Below are 13,141 nucleotides of genomic sequence, written 5' to 3'. Positions count from 1 at the left end.
ATTCCCGCAGAAAAAAAATTCCCCCTCTCCATGTCCTCTACAATCCCTTTATTGACTGGACTAATGACCATTGACCGTACAACAAGATTTCAGTATACTTAATTATTTGTTTTCGAGCTCTAACAATTAGGTAAAAAAATTGGAAATTCTATAGTTTAAGGGTCTAAAATAAGAAATTTGCCGAATTTGATCAAGATATATATGTCCATTTACAAACAAACTACAACGGTTTACTTATTGTCCATAAGAACAACATACGAGTTTTAAATTTACATTTTTGTTAATTTTCTCAGTAATCAATAACCGTACAAAAACATTTCAATGTAATTTTTTAAGCTCTTTAAAACGGTTTAGAGAGAAATTGGCAAGTGTTATGTTTTGAAGATCAATAATGAAAAGAAACTATTTTTACATGCTAGTAGTTACATATGGAGCGTTTTGGACTTAATAGACCTCACACGTTGCATACAGCAAGCATTCACCATACGAGAAATACCATAAAAGCAATATAATCCAGCTGTTGGCTCAGATCCAGACGGCAATCAGCTGACATCGATGTCAGCTGATTTTTGAATTGTTGACGCGTTTATGATTCAGTGAGCTTCAATATATTGAGCGGCGTTTTAATTACATTTGACTATTTTTATTCTGACATTTTGTTAGGCCAATACGTGATTAGAATATTTCAATTCTTTTTAAAAGGTTAAATATGAGCGTTGTCATTTTTCTTGGAGATAATTTCTTGTTTTATGGCTCACTGTGTTTTAAATTTTGTTTGCCGTACGAATAAATAAATATGTGGAGTTAATATTCAGAAAATACTAGAAAACACCCGGATTTTCGAATCTCAACTACAAAAATACTCGAACTATTATGCGAATACTGTAATGTATATTGTTATCTCTGATTTGCCTTAACATGATTCATTACCACATATGAGGGAGCCTTTGTAGTATTATTTAAGGCAATGAATTTAGCCTAAGACGTAATTAAGAAAAATAAAATCAGTTTTATATTTCATAGTTTTGTAACTTTTTAAAAGTAAAATTAATAATGTTTTTCCGACAGTCACCCAACAAAGTTGGCTTCCTTGCACTGATTATAGTACAGAAAGCTGCTAATTGCTGTATTTACTTACTTTGTCGCACCGTTTATACTTTGGCGCACATCGGGATTCCAACCAAAAAACAAAACAGTGTGGTTTCATTATGCACGTAGTCCGTGTACGCTTGGAAATAGGTTGGCAACACCTAAAGATAATAATACTATGATCAGCTGATTGACTAATATAACTACGATTTAACCTGTCATTTCAGGTTAATATTCTATTTTCGTTCAATGCTTGGTTTGAACATAACCTAAAGTTTAGTATTAAAAAAGATTAATTGTTAATTGTTGTTGGTGCGTAAATAAGAGAGTTACAAAATGGTCAGAAAATGTTTTATTGACATATTTTGCAGAACAATTTACTTGTTTATTCTGTTTATACTGATTATTACTACTGTACTGCAATCATCTGGTGCAGTATTTCCCATTCCGTTCAACGCTTGGGTTTAACCTAACAACCTAACCTAAAAACGTGTTGTATAGTGTTTTAAAGACTAACTATTTATATGCTTTACTGTGACTGTAGGGAAAATATAATGTGTAACACGAGCACAAATAGCCTTTGCTGACTAGTTACACGAATAAAAATATTCTCTTCTACTACACAAAGATAACCACTTCTATGCAGTGAGTTTGTAAAAAATTCAACTAATACAACATATTTTTGCAGGGTAATGGTTGCAGTCGTACCAAAGGTAAGTCTTCTGTTTGAATCTTTCAGGAATCGGGTTTTTAAATTATGCATGGAAGTTTAGTTAACTGTGGCTATAAATAAATGTATATGTGATTGTTAGCGTATAGGATGTTTCGACCCAGTTTAAAATTAGTTATCAATTAGCACCAGAAGGTTTAAAATTGAACACATTTGTGATTTTCGAGTTGATCTGAATTAAAAGTACAGTTTTTTGAGGGCAGTACATTAAATTAAGCATTGATAAGGATATTTTTTACACGGAATTGATACTTTCTTTGGGGACATTAGAATATTTTAATAATACTGTTCGCCTCTCGATGATTTGATTGTTGCATGTGAAGAGTAGAAGGCAAACGCAATCAAATGTGAGGTGATCAAATGATTCATCAAAACAACTTACTTGTTTTCGCACATAGTTGGTCAAATCTTCATGTTTGTCAAATCTAGACTAGGCCCTAACATAAAATTCAACGGGTTTTCCTATGAGCCTTTTTCAGGTATCGTGTACATATATTTTTGGTGATACCGAAGCATTTTCAAATTTGTGTTCACATTTTTAACATTCCTACTTTTCATCAATGATGTAACATGATGTAACAACGCACCTCCGTAGAGTAGTAGACTTTTCACCATAGTTTTTTTCAGCCAATTTTACATAAGAATCCATTGATAGAAATTATATTACAATTACTTCTAGGTTAACCAACAATTTTACTAGTCTTAGTGTACGCAACTCGCGTAAAAAGAGTAAACGACACTATCTTGACGCATTCCTTGCATAAACTACTACATTACATTGTATACGAAAAGTAAAAAAAAAATTGTCTAATAACACTTAAAACTTTTGCGCTCTCATACTGTTATCTCACCAGACGATAAATTTACATAAAAGATAGCAAATGGTGATCGAGTTCGATTCGACACTCCAATCATCATCAAACCCAATAGGTGAATTTTTTACATTGCATAATAAAGAAAACTCAAAGGTGTGCAGTTGGGTATTTAACACTAGAAGCCGCTAACTAGTGGACTTTGTTTGGCCATGTCTTGGATTGCAGTGTTATCATATGTTTCTGTTTGCCGTTAAACGCAATATTTAAAATAATTAAATTGCTTATTTGCACATTTTGGATAGGGAGACAAACATACAGTAACTAACAGCACATAGGTAGCAAATTTTATTAATCTGTTATGTCGTAAACATGTATCAATATTACTGTTGAAGCGTTTCAACGCAAAGGAAAGTTCCAGATTATAAAGATTTAACATATCTTTACAACGGCTACATCAATAAGGGCACATGCCCCTTTATATTTTAATGCTTAAAACTTCGTGTTAAAACTTTACATTAATATAAAGGAAATTCGCTTGGTTTGTCTGGTTTGTCAAATAAATATTTTAAGCTTAAATAACCGTGTAGTCGGAGGTGGATAACGGGGTGATGGGTAGGGGAGGGCTTTTACATAGTTGGGGGTGGGTGGGGTCCTAGGAGGCGGGGCTTCGCCACCGTGGATGGAATAGGACTCCTGACGCAGGTAGAGCGGAGGATTATAGGGTTTAATCTGGGACCGCGGGCGAATTGGGAGTAATTAGGCTCCGGGCGAAATAAAACTCGGGCGGAATAGGACTACACGGTTCACAATATTCTTTACACGGATGGAACATTTGACTTATCGTCGGGCATACAGGAGTGACCACACTGTAGATAGGTCAGTTACCAGTTGGATTAAGTTCTATCCGGCCTACCAAGGAAAACAGCAGGACTTTCCAAGTGAAAAAGAGCCACCCCACACATGCTTTAACCCTGCATAACATCTCCCCCTTGTCTCTCCTAAAGCTCTCAGTGTCATGTTGCCGCCAGTCAGACGTCTACAGATCCATCCTTCTGTACATGCTCCTTCCAATTGTATGGCTTTAGCCTAGGTAAGATATTTTCTTTTGACAAACTAAAACACATTTTTAATTCTGTTGTTATGTTTAAGTTTGAAAGGTAAATTTGTTGAAATTTGGAATATTAATATTTTATTGGAAAATAAATTTAGAACCAGAGTGAACAACTAACTATGACAACCTAACATGTAAACTAGTTAACATAGGGTATTCATAAATGGTTTATTGTAAATGTCATTGAATGTTACTTTTCCAGGTTATTAATTTTGTTATAGGAACTTATAGAAAATCATAATTGTGATTAAGCATTATGCAACATGAGATAGACTCACCTAACCACCGCCGTGCAGTGTCATGATAATCGTGTATACAGGGTGTCCCACGAGAGGTGTCTCAAATTGATTACGGAAAAACTGCTTAATGGACAAGGATGAAATAACGTTATTTTCCGCTAAATAAGCCCGAAGGAATAACATAAAAAATTGTTTTTCCAATACAGGATGTGCCAAAAACTGAGGGTCACTAGTTCGAATCTCTGAATTCTGAAATGTAAACTTATGCCATGTTATACACCATTTTAAAGGTATTTAATAGACAAACATTTTGACGAAAACAGAAATTAATTATCTTTTTCCGTTTTAATATGGCGGCAGTTTTTTATCTATATTTTTAAATACTCTGTGTTTCCTATAACAATGCATTTAGCCCTTCTCCGGTTGAATTTTCTCACTCGTTATGAATTTAGCTTTACTGTAATATGCACAAAATAAGAGTTTTTTTAAATAATAAAAATTAAAAAAAAAAAAAATTAAAAAATTGGCAAATGCTCATTGTTCTAAATTATCAAATAGCAACATATGTCAAGTGGCACATCATTTAATATGTTTTTTAATTCATAACAACTTTGTATCTTACACTTACTTCGTATCTTTTAATTTTTGAGTACCGGTAAATAACAAAAAACCCAATTTTCCTGTATCAAATGTATGTTATTTGGGTTTGACGTGGTTTAACACTAAATGAACTGGGGCCTTTAGTGTTAAATAACATGCATTTGATATAGGAAAATTAGGTTTTTTGTTCCTATCTGTCTAGGAGTTTTCCTACTATATTTTCTCCATGGGTACAAATGACAAACTTTTTTGTATATTTCATCGATTAACTCGTGGTATGTTTTAAGCTTATGGAGATAAACTGAAACATATACATTCAATGCCTTTTAGTAATGCAACAGATGGGAAATTGTTTATAGTCAATTCTTATAACAATTTTCGTGTCAGTGAAGTTCTTAGCAATGAAATTGTGTTTGTGAACATTAAAAACATCTAAGTTATAGCATGACAGAACGTGTCAAGATCTGAGACGTTTTAGAGATAAACTTAAGTAGGCTACTTCAGACATAATAATGTCATTAAGCCTACTGTGCTGAATTTCTCAACGATCTTAAAGCAGGTGTACTGATTGGCCTTGGGACATTCATTCTTGTAAACTGGTGTAAACCGTTGGGAAATACAACAAGTCCGTCTTATAATATTAATGACTTACCCGGTACCTTTAAAGTATGTCACGATCGAATGTTAGCTAAAACGAGTTGGTTGATTTTCATGGATTGCTTATTATCCCGTAAGGGGAGTATATTGCTCTCTTTACCTCTTACTTACTTACTTGCATACTTGAAGGTATCCCACTTGTAGCATTTCAGCCGTGGTCGTCATTTTGGTTTATATAGAGTAGTAGGCCTATATAATATCTTCATCACTCAGGTATTCATCAATAGAGTAATAGGCCTTTTCCATTAAATAATTCTTCAATTTTTTCTTGAATTCGGTTGGTACAGAGCAACTTCTTAATTCAACCGGTAACCTATTAAAAACTTTACTGGCCAGTCCTTGAACTCCTGATTGGATCAAAGTTGTTCTATGGCTTTTAAGGTGCACGTTGTGTTTGCCTCTTGTGTTGTAACTATGAACTTCTTCGTTCCTCTTAAATATTTCAGGAAATTTCAAAACCAGCAAGGAAGATTCCAGAATTACGACAGATGAAAGAGTCAATATTTTTAGATCTTGGAATAAAGGCTTACAATGCTCCAGGTAATGAACCTTGCATATAATTCTTATAATTCTTTTTTGTAACAGAAAAACTCTGTTGGCCTCACTACATCCTCCCCAAAATGCAACTCCATAACTTAAAATGCTATGGAAACACCCATAGTAAATCTTCATCAGAACATCTAATTCGACCACATTTCTCAGTCTACGAGCCAGGCAGCAGACCACGGTCAGTCTCTCTATTACATTGTCAATATGGTCATTCCATCTCAGATTATCGCAAATGTTAATGCCGAGATATTTAAAACTATTTTGAGGTTTGATATTAACTTGGTCCATTTTAATCAAAGGGCTGTAGTCTGGTTTTTTCCTGTTATAAAAATGTAGAAATCCAGTTTTTCCTTGATTTAATACCAACTTATTATTATGGCACCAATTAGTCACGCTATTTACACCGGACTGAGTCTTCTTAATTGATTCATATGTATTTGAGTCGGACACCATATGACAGACGTCATCAGCATAAAGCCATACCTCACCCTGCTGCACAACTTCTGGTAGATCATTAACAAATAGTAAGAAAATAACAGGACCCAAGTTAGGTCAGACCGGGTAACATTTTGGTTACTTCATCGGCATTCACTGAAACAAGTCGAATTTAAATAGAGCAGAAGTAGTCTCTTCAACTGCCGAAAGAAAAAGATGTGTATTTCAGACAAGTTACAGAAAAGTTTTACTTGTTCTACGGAAAGATTAACAACACACAAAGAACCAACTAGGCCTTATCCAACCTCGGAACCTTCAAACTTAAATGCGTACCTTCGTCGTACATTTACATTTACATTTTTTTAAGGAAACATGACTAAGCTAATCGTTTTGATCATGCTGCTGGGAATTTTTGTATTTCCCACTGTAAAACATAAACTCAAAAGATGTTGAAGTCCAGGGATTGTACCACTTAGATATAAAATGTGTTGTTTATAGAATATAGTCTAGCAAAACATTTTTATAATCCAGTATTTTGATATTAAGTTTCCAGACAAAGTTTTGGAGTTTTAAAATGCTTACCTATTACAAGTAAGTCAATTCGTACTATCAATAGATACGGTATTTTGAAATATCCTTCAACCATTTGATAAAGGAATGTTAATATTTAACTGTGTTATCACTCTTGCTAAAGTTCAGTTTATTAGAAACTTCCTAAACCTGTTTAATCCAACTTTTCATTTACAGTGATTGTGAAGTGATATCTTACCTTCACTATTTGTATATTACATGTGGGTTATTTCATTGTTATAACACTCTTTTCCGGTATTAAAGCAAACTACAAAATTTAACTCATTCTTTAAAATAATAATCTAAAAATTTTGGGCATCATTTTTTTAATTTCCTCCGTAACGAATAAGCTTACAAATAACTTCAACATACTTACTAAAATGTAAAACACAGCAGTCACATATTTTTCGTAATACTGTAGTTCGAAATAAAACTTAGTTGAATTGAAAATTATATTATTTTGTTCTATTGTTAATGATACAATATTCTAGGTACTGTATGGTTTTACGTTACTCTGTTCCATTATTGAACAATAGGTTTAGGTTTTTTTCTGTACGGTAAAAAATCAAAATATTACGCAGGGAATTTATTTTTACTTTAAAAGTTTGGTTTTGTGTTTTGGACTTAAATTAGGTGGCGATGGAGGATTTTATCTATCATCATCTGGTCTCATGACCGTCTTCCGTTCGTGGATTGTCCGTGTTCCGTACACAATACACAAACACACGACCGAATGTTGGTAATTCTGAAAATCTAGCGGGGACAGTTCCATCTAGACAATTTGCAAATATTACATTGCAAGAAAGGTTATTCTATGTCCACACTAGAGTGTTATGATATTAATGCAGTACAGTGTGAACCTGGTAATGTACTGACAAAGTAAGCACTCAGGGAAGTGCATTGTTCGACACTGTTGGTACGTTGGTACGCCTGAAGAGCAATGACGTCATGGTGCAAAGTTCACCAGACAACGCTTTATCCTGCAGTCGTCGCCCAGAATTAATCATGTGCTTACGCGAGTTGTGGCCACCGTGATGACGTAATGATCTGGTTAAAATGTGTTTGTGTATTGTGCAATAGTTGTTAATATTCAAGACGAAGCAATAGCGGATAATGATGTCACTGTGTTGACGAAACATATCGTAATCTATACCAGACTTGGAACGGCAGAAGGTAAAATTATGTACAAATAGTAGCAAGCACAAAATAGGCTATTGAATTTTGTCTATCTGTTTAGATAGTGTTAGGTTTTTGGGAGTATTAGTACAGCCTAACAATAAGTGGGATTCGCATATTGATAATATTGGTAATAAAGTTGCCAAGGGTACATTTATGATTAGAAATCTTAGACCTTTTGTTAGTATTGTGTCGAAATCAATTTATTTTGCTCACATTCAAAGTCATATGTCTTGTAGTATTGTTGAGTGGGGTCATTCTGGTAGTATTAAAAAGCTGCGACTGTTGCAAAAGAAAGCTGTTAGAGCAATATTCAATGATGACAATGAAACGCATAAGAAACTAGGAGTTTTAACTGTCACTTGTCTTTAGATGGTTTATTGTATATTAATAAATGAGAGTTCCCTACAAATGATTCATTTCACAACTATTTTACCAGACAAAACACGTTTCTCCGTCCAAACCAATGTGATTTTATGACCACAATCAGTAACTTTAGTGAATATGGCAAACGATAGTATATAATATGTTAGGCTACCTGTTCACCCCAAAATGTATTGTAATAAAACGATGTAAGTTTAGTATTAGATATATTTTGTGTGTTATATGTGTGTGGTCAAATTATTCGTAGAACATTTTGTAGGTTAATACAATTATTGTGATGAAAACTGTATGAAACCATACACGTTTTTGGATAACTGCGTTGCATTTATATAAGATATAACTTCTAATAAACAATAAGTAAAGAGCTTTAGTGTGCTGTAAAAATTATGTATTTGTCAAGAAAAACAATGAGTAGAACAGATGTTAATTAAAATCATTAAAAATACAAATGTCAACATAGAGGACATAAGTAATTGTGGGAGTATAGCAAAGAGTATCAAACACATGTATTTAATGTTGATGACAATAAATGTATTTGATTTATTTGACGTTCCAGTAGTAGGGAATGGATTCTGAATACCTTACATTAAGTAATGTTTTACATTTGATAAAGAATACATTTGGTGATTAAGTGGACAACACCTACAATAGTTGTTTACTAATATATAATGATGAAACTTAACATTAGGTAGAACTATTTACATGTCGCGGGTCCAAGCTTTGCTGGTGTAATAATTTGTGGCGGAAATATATTGAAACGACATGGATAATATTATGTATACTTGTGATCATCTAAGTGTATGTGACAGATAAGAAAGATGGACTATATACTTGTGCTGATAGTGTTAACATTGTAAAGGATAGTTTTAAGCTTTATGAAGTGCTTGTGAAGTGTTAAGTGCAATGTATTTTCTACTGACTGTTTCTACCAAGAAGCCTCAAGATGGTGTTACCTTAGTGAACTGGTATTGGTGTTATAAGATGCAGGGATTAAGCTATTGAAGTTGGTCAGGTAGTGATATCTCTTTATCCTTTTATATTTAGTCTAGTAACTTTTATAGTGGCATTTTTTAATTAAAGTAAAATATATCTCTCTCTAGTAGTTCAATAAAGATAATTTTTATACATGTTTATTTCTTTTTCACAGCAGCATGATAAATATATTAGCCATGCATTTAGCTGAAAATTATGAAATAAACTAATTTATATATACATCTGCAGTATAATAACTAACTTAACTCTGCCGAGAAGTAAATACGGAATTATCTTGGAAGATTGCTACACTGTCCAAGAATTTTTTTACAGTTTTTTTTTCTTTGTCCAACTGCATGATAAATCTATTAGCCATGCATGTCTGACAAAGATTAAATAAGTTTAATTAATATGTAATTTCATAATTAACGTTAAATTGTGACCAACTGAGAAGTAAATATAAGATAATCTTGGAAGATTACTATATTGTCCAAGAATTTATTTTTAAGTAAACGAATAAGTCTCATTGGTTGGTTAACTTGTAGAGATTTCACTACTGGACCATATCTAAATAGTTTTCAAAATTCGAAAAAGGGATTTTTTGTTGTGTCGGTGAAGTGGTTAACATAATATTCAAAAGTGTTTTTTTTTTTACTGTGTACTGAAAATTAAAGTGACACAATACCAACAAGACAGTGATTAACAATTTAAAATTGAATATTTATTTGTGATAGGTAGTGGTTTTTTATTAATACGGTATTGACATCTAACAAAATATTTATAAAGAAATATGAAATGATATCTTATTTTCCCCACGATAAAGATGTTTAAGTGTAATCAATACCACAGTAGATATATGGATTCAGTCTGTAAGAGTGTAACATCAATTGAAATATCAGCATGGTTATTTTCCCAGCCTAGTAATATTACATTTAATGATGTCATGAAGCTTTGTGATGATATGTTGTGACTGAAGTGAAGTAATATTAGACTAGTTTCTAATGTGTTCAAGATCATTGTGTAAGATAAGAGGAGTAATACTGTACTACAATAGGACGGCCATCAGTGTATACTGTACAGGGTATTCAGTGTATATAGGGGTGAGTCATTTATTATATAGGGGCTGTTTGTTTATTTATTTCTACGGAAAATAGCCATTATATACTGTAACATTGAAGTTGACTTATTCTCCATAAGAATAACATGGGAGTTTAAAACTACAATTTTTTAAATTTGCTCCATAACTATTAGGCGCATAATAACGCTGAATCATACTAAATTATTTGTTTTTTAAAGCTCTACACAATTATTCATAAATAAATTGTGAAATTTTGTGTTTTGAGGGTCAAAGATGGGAAAACCAATTTTACTCCATAAAACCCCCCGTAACCCCCCGTTCACAAAGTCCGATCATGCTGGTTCGCGAACTCGTTCGAATAAACGTAGGTTTACACGTTTGTACCAAATTTCATCAAAATCGGATTATTTTTGCTCGAGCTATCGTGGTAACTCGATTAGTTTGATAGTTTGATTTATCGTGCTAACGGAAACACACACACACACATATATGAATTTGAACGGATGTGTGTTTTTGGACTCTAGGGACCTTAAAACGAAAAAAATCGGTCCCGCGTCCAGATCTTACCATGAGTACTACGGTAATAGCTTATTCCATATATGGGAAATCCGTTAAAAAACACACGCAAGACTATTCCGTTTTATTTTCTCACTACTCGATATTGGCATAATTTGGTATTCATTATTGTAGTATAAAATGCCCCATGGTATGATAATGTTTAAACATATGCTACAATTATGTTTACGATCGTGATTCATGAAATAAAATAATGATCAGTTGACCGAAATGGTGGAGTAGCATTCAATAGGGCCCATGTTAAATGTTTGAAAGTTTTTACTGTACACATATGGTCAAAATAGATTTTTCCTGGCTATAGCACTGGTTTAGAACTTATTTCTGACGCAGAATTTATATGTATCATAAGTCGTAAGTATAAACTTGTTACTTTGTGTCGGTAATATATATTAAAACTTTACTCATATTAAAATATAGACATAAGACATCTTTATTTCCAGTATAAATATTACAAATGTATTATAAGAGTCAAATATTTTCAAGCAGAGCAGTTGTAAAATTGAGAAGCGTGTTAAAACTGTACTTTGAAGTCTACGAATAAAGAAAAAATAGCTTTTTAAGTTAATATTATAACTAAAACTAAAATCACAGAGTTTATCACTATTGATAAGTAAAAAAACCATTAAAAGTTAGCTAAAAATCACAAAATTAGAAAAGTTGTACTACAAGGCATTAGGTGAAGGCACAAAAGTTAGACAATGACAACTAGAAACATAACATTTGATGAAGGAAGGTCTTAAAAGTCTTTGAGTTCGCAAAAATAATTTTTGTTTAAGACTTTTTGGTTAAAAGAACTATATGGGAGAGAAAACATAAATGTAAAAATCTTATTAATACATTTCATGTACACTGTATTATATGGCTTTTCTTGGATTTCTCCAGTCTAACATAGGGAATGTTAAGTTTATGTCTGAAACGGGTATTGTGCTGGTGGACATCTTTCTTTACGGCAGTTAAAAGCATTAAAACTCATAAAACTAGTCAACAATAAATTAAAATATACAAGTTAACAACAATGAGAATTTTAAAATCAATAAAGATTGGTTATTGTGTTGAACAACATCTACTTTGGCCATTATTCTTAGAATCTATTTCTGAATTACAAGAACCTTTTTTACATGTGGACTATTCCCCCAAAAATTTATTCCATAGCTTACTGCTGATTGGAAGAGGCCATAGTAAACATTTATCGTATTACATAGCTTCATTTTCTAAAAAGGCAATTTAATGGAATCAGCCTAGTACAAAGTTGGTTTATATGAGGCTCCCAAGACAAATTTTGATCCAATGTAACACCACAGACAAGGGAAACCTTGTCTGTGGTAACACTAAGGAATTTTACATGACTGTTAGGCACCATAGTATCTGGAAGTTCCCCAAGACTATGATAGGATGGGATACACTCTGAAATAATTATTTTACTATTTTCAATAATATCTCTTAGTACGGTGCTATTATTAAATAGGTACCCCCGCCGCAGAAAGCCTGCCGACCAAGCGAATTTCCTTTTGCCTGAATTGATTATCAATTTAATCTATTTGAATAACATTGGGTTTAATAAGTACCTAGGTTTGCTGCAACAAGGAAACTAAAGTGTGGTTAGATTAGAAAAATATGAATAGCTTTGTATAAAATAAATATTTTGCAAAGTTTGATCAAAAGATTTCCATAAATAAGCAAACTAAAACATTTTACAATATTCTCCAAAAGAACAACATGGGAATTTTAAATTTACATTTTTTTACTTTCTCCGTTACCAAAAACCGTACAAAAACACTTTGGTATTATAAATTATTTGGTTTTTTTTTTAAATCTCTTTAAAATGGTCTAGAGATAAATTGGGAAAGTTTGTGTTTTGAGGGCCAAGAATGAGAAAATCAAACTTTACTCCATAAAATCCCATTCCCATGGTCCGATCATGCTGGTTCGGTATTACTGTACTATTTTACTAAACAACAAACTTTATTGCCCTCCCCTCTGTAGGTAGCAAACCTAGGTACTCGTTAAACCTAATGTTATTTGTATAGATTTAATTGAAAATCGAACAGGCAAATGGAAATTCGCTTAGTCTGCAGGTTTGCTGAGGCGGGGGTATTTTAGAGTTTAGGTCGATTTGTACTATCGTCTTTAATAAATCTTGTGACGCTCTACAGATTTTCT

The sequence above is a fragment of the Macrosteles quadrilineatus genome, unplaced genomic scaffold (genome assembly GCF_028750875.1).
Source record: "Macrosteles quadrilineatus isolate MER2022 unplaced genomic scaffold, UCM_ALF_1.0 Scaffold_7__1_contigs__length_78375512, whole genome shotgun sequence".
In the NCBI taxonomy this organism is placed as follows: domain Eukaryota; kingdom Metazoa; phylum Arthropoda; class Insecta; order Hemiptera; family Cicadellidae; genus Macrosteles; species Macrosteles quadrilineatus.
This window is presented reverse-complemented; position numbering follows the sequence as displayed.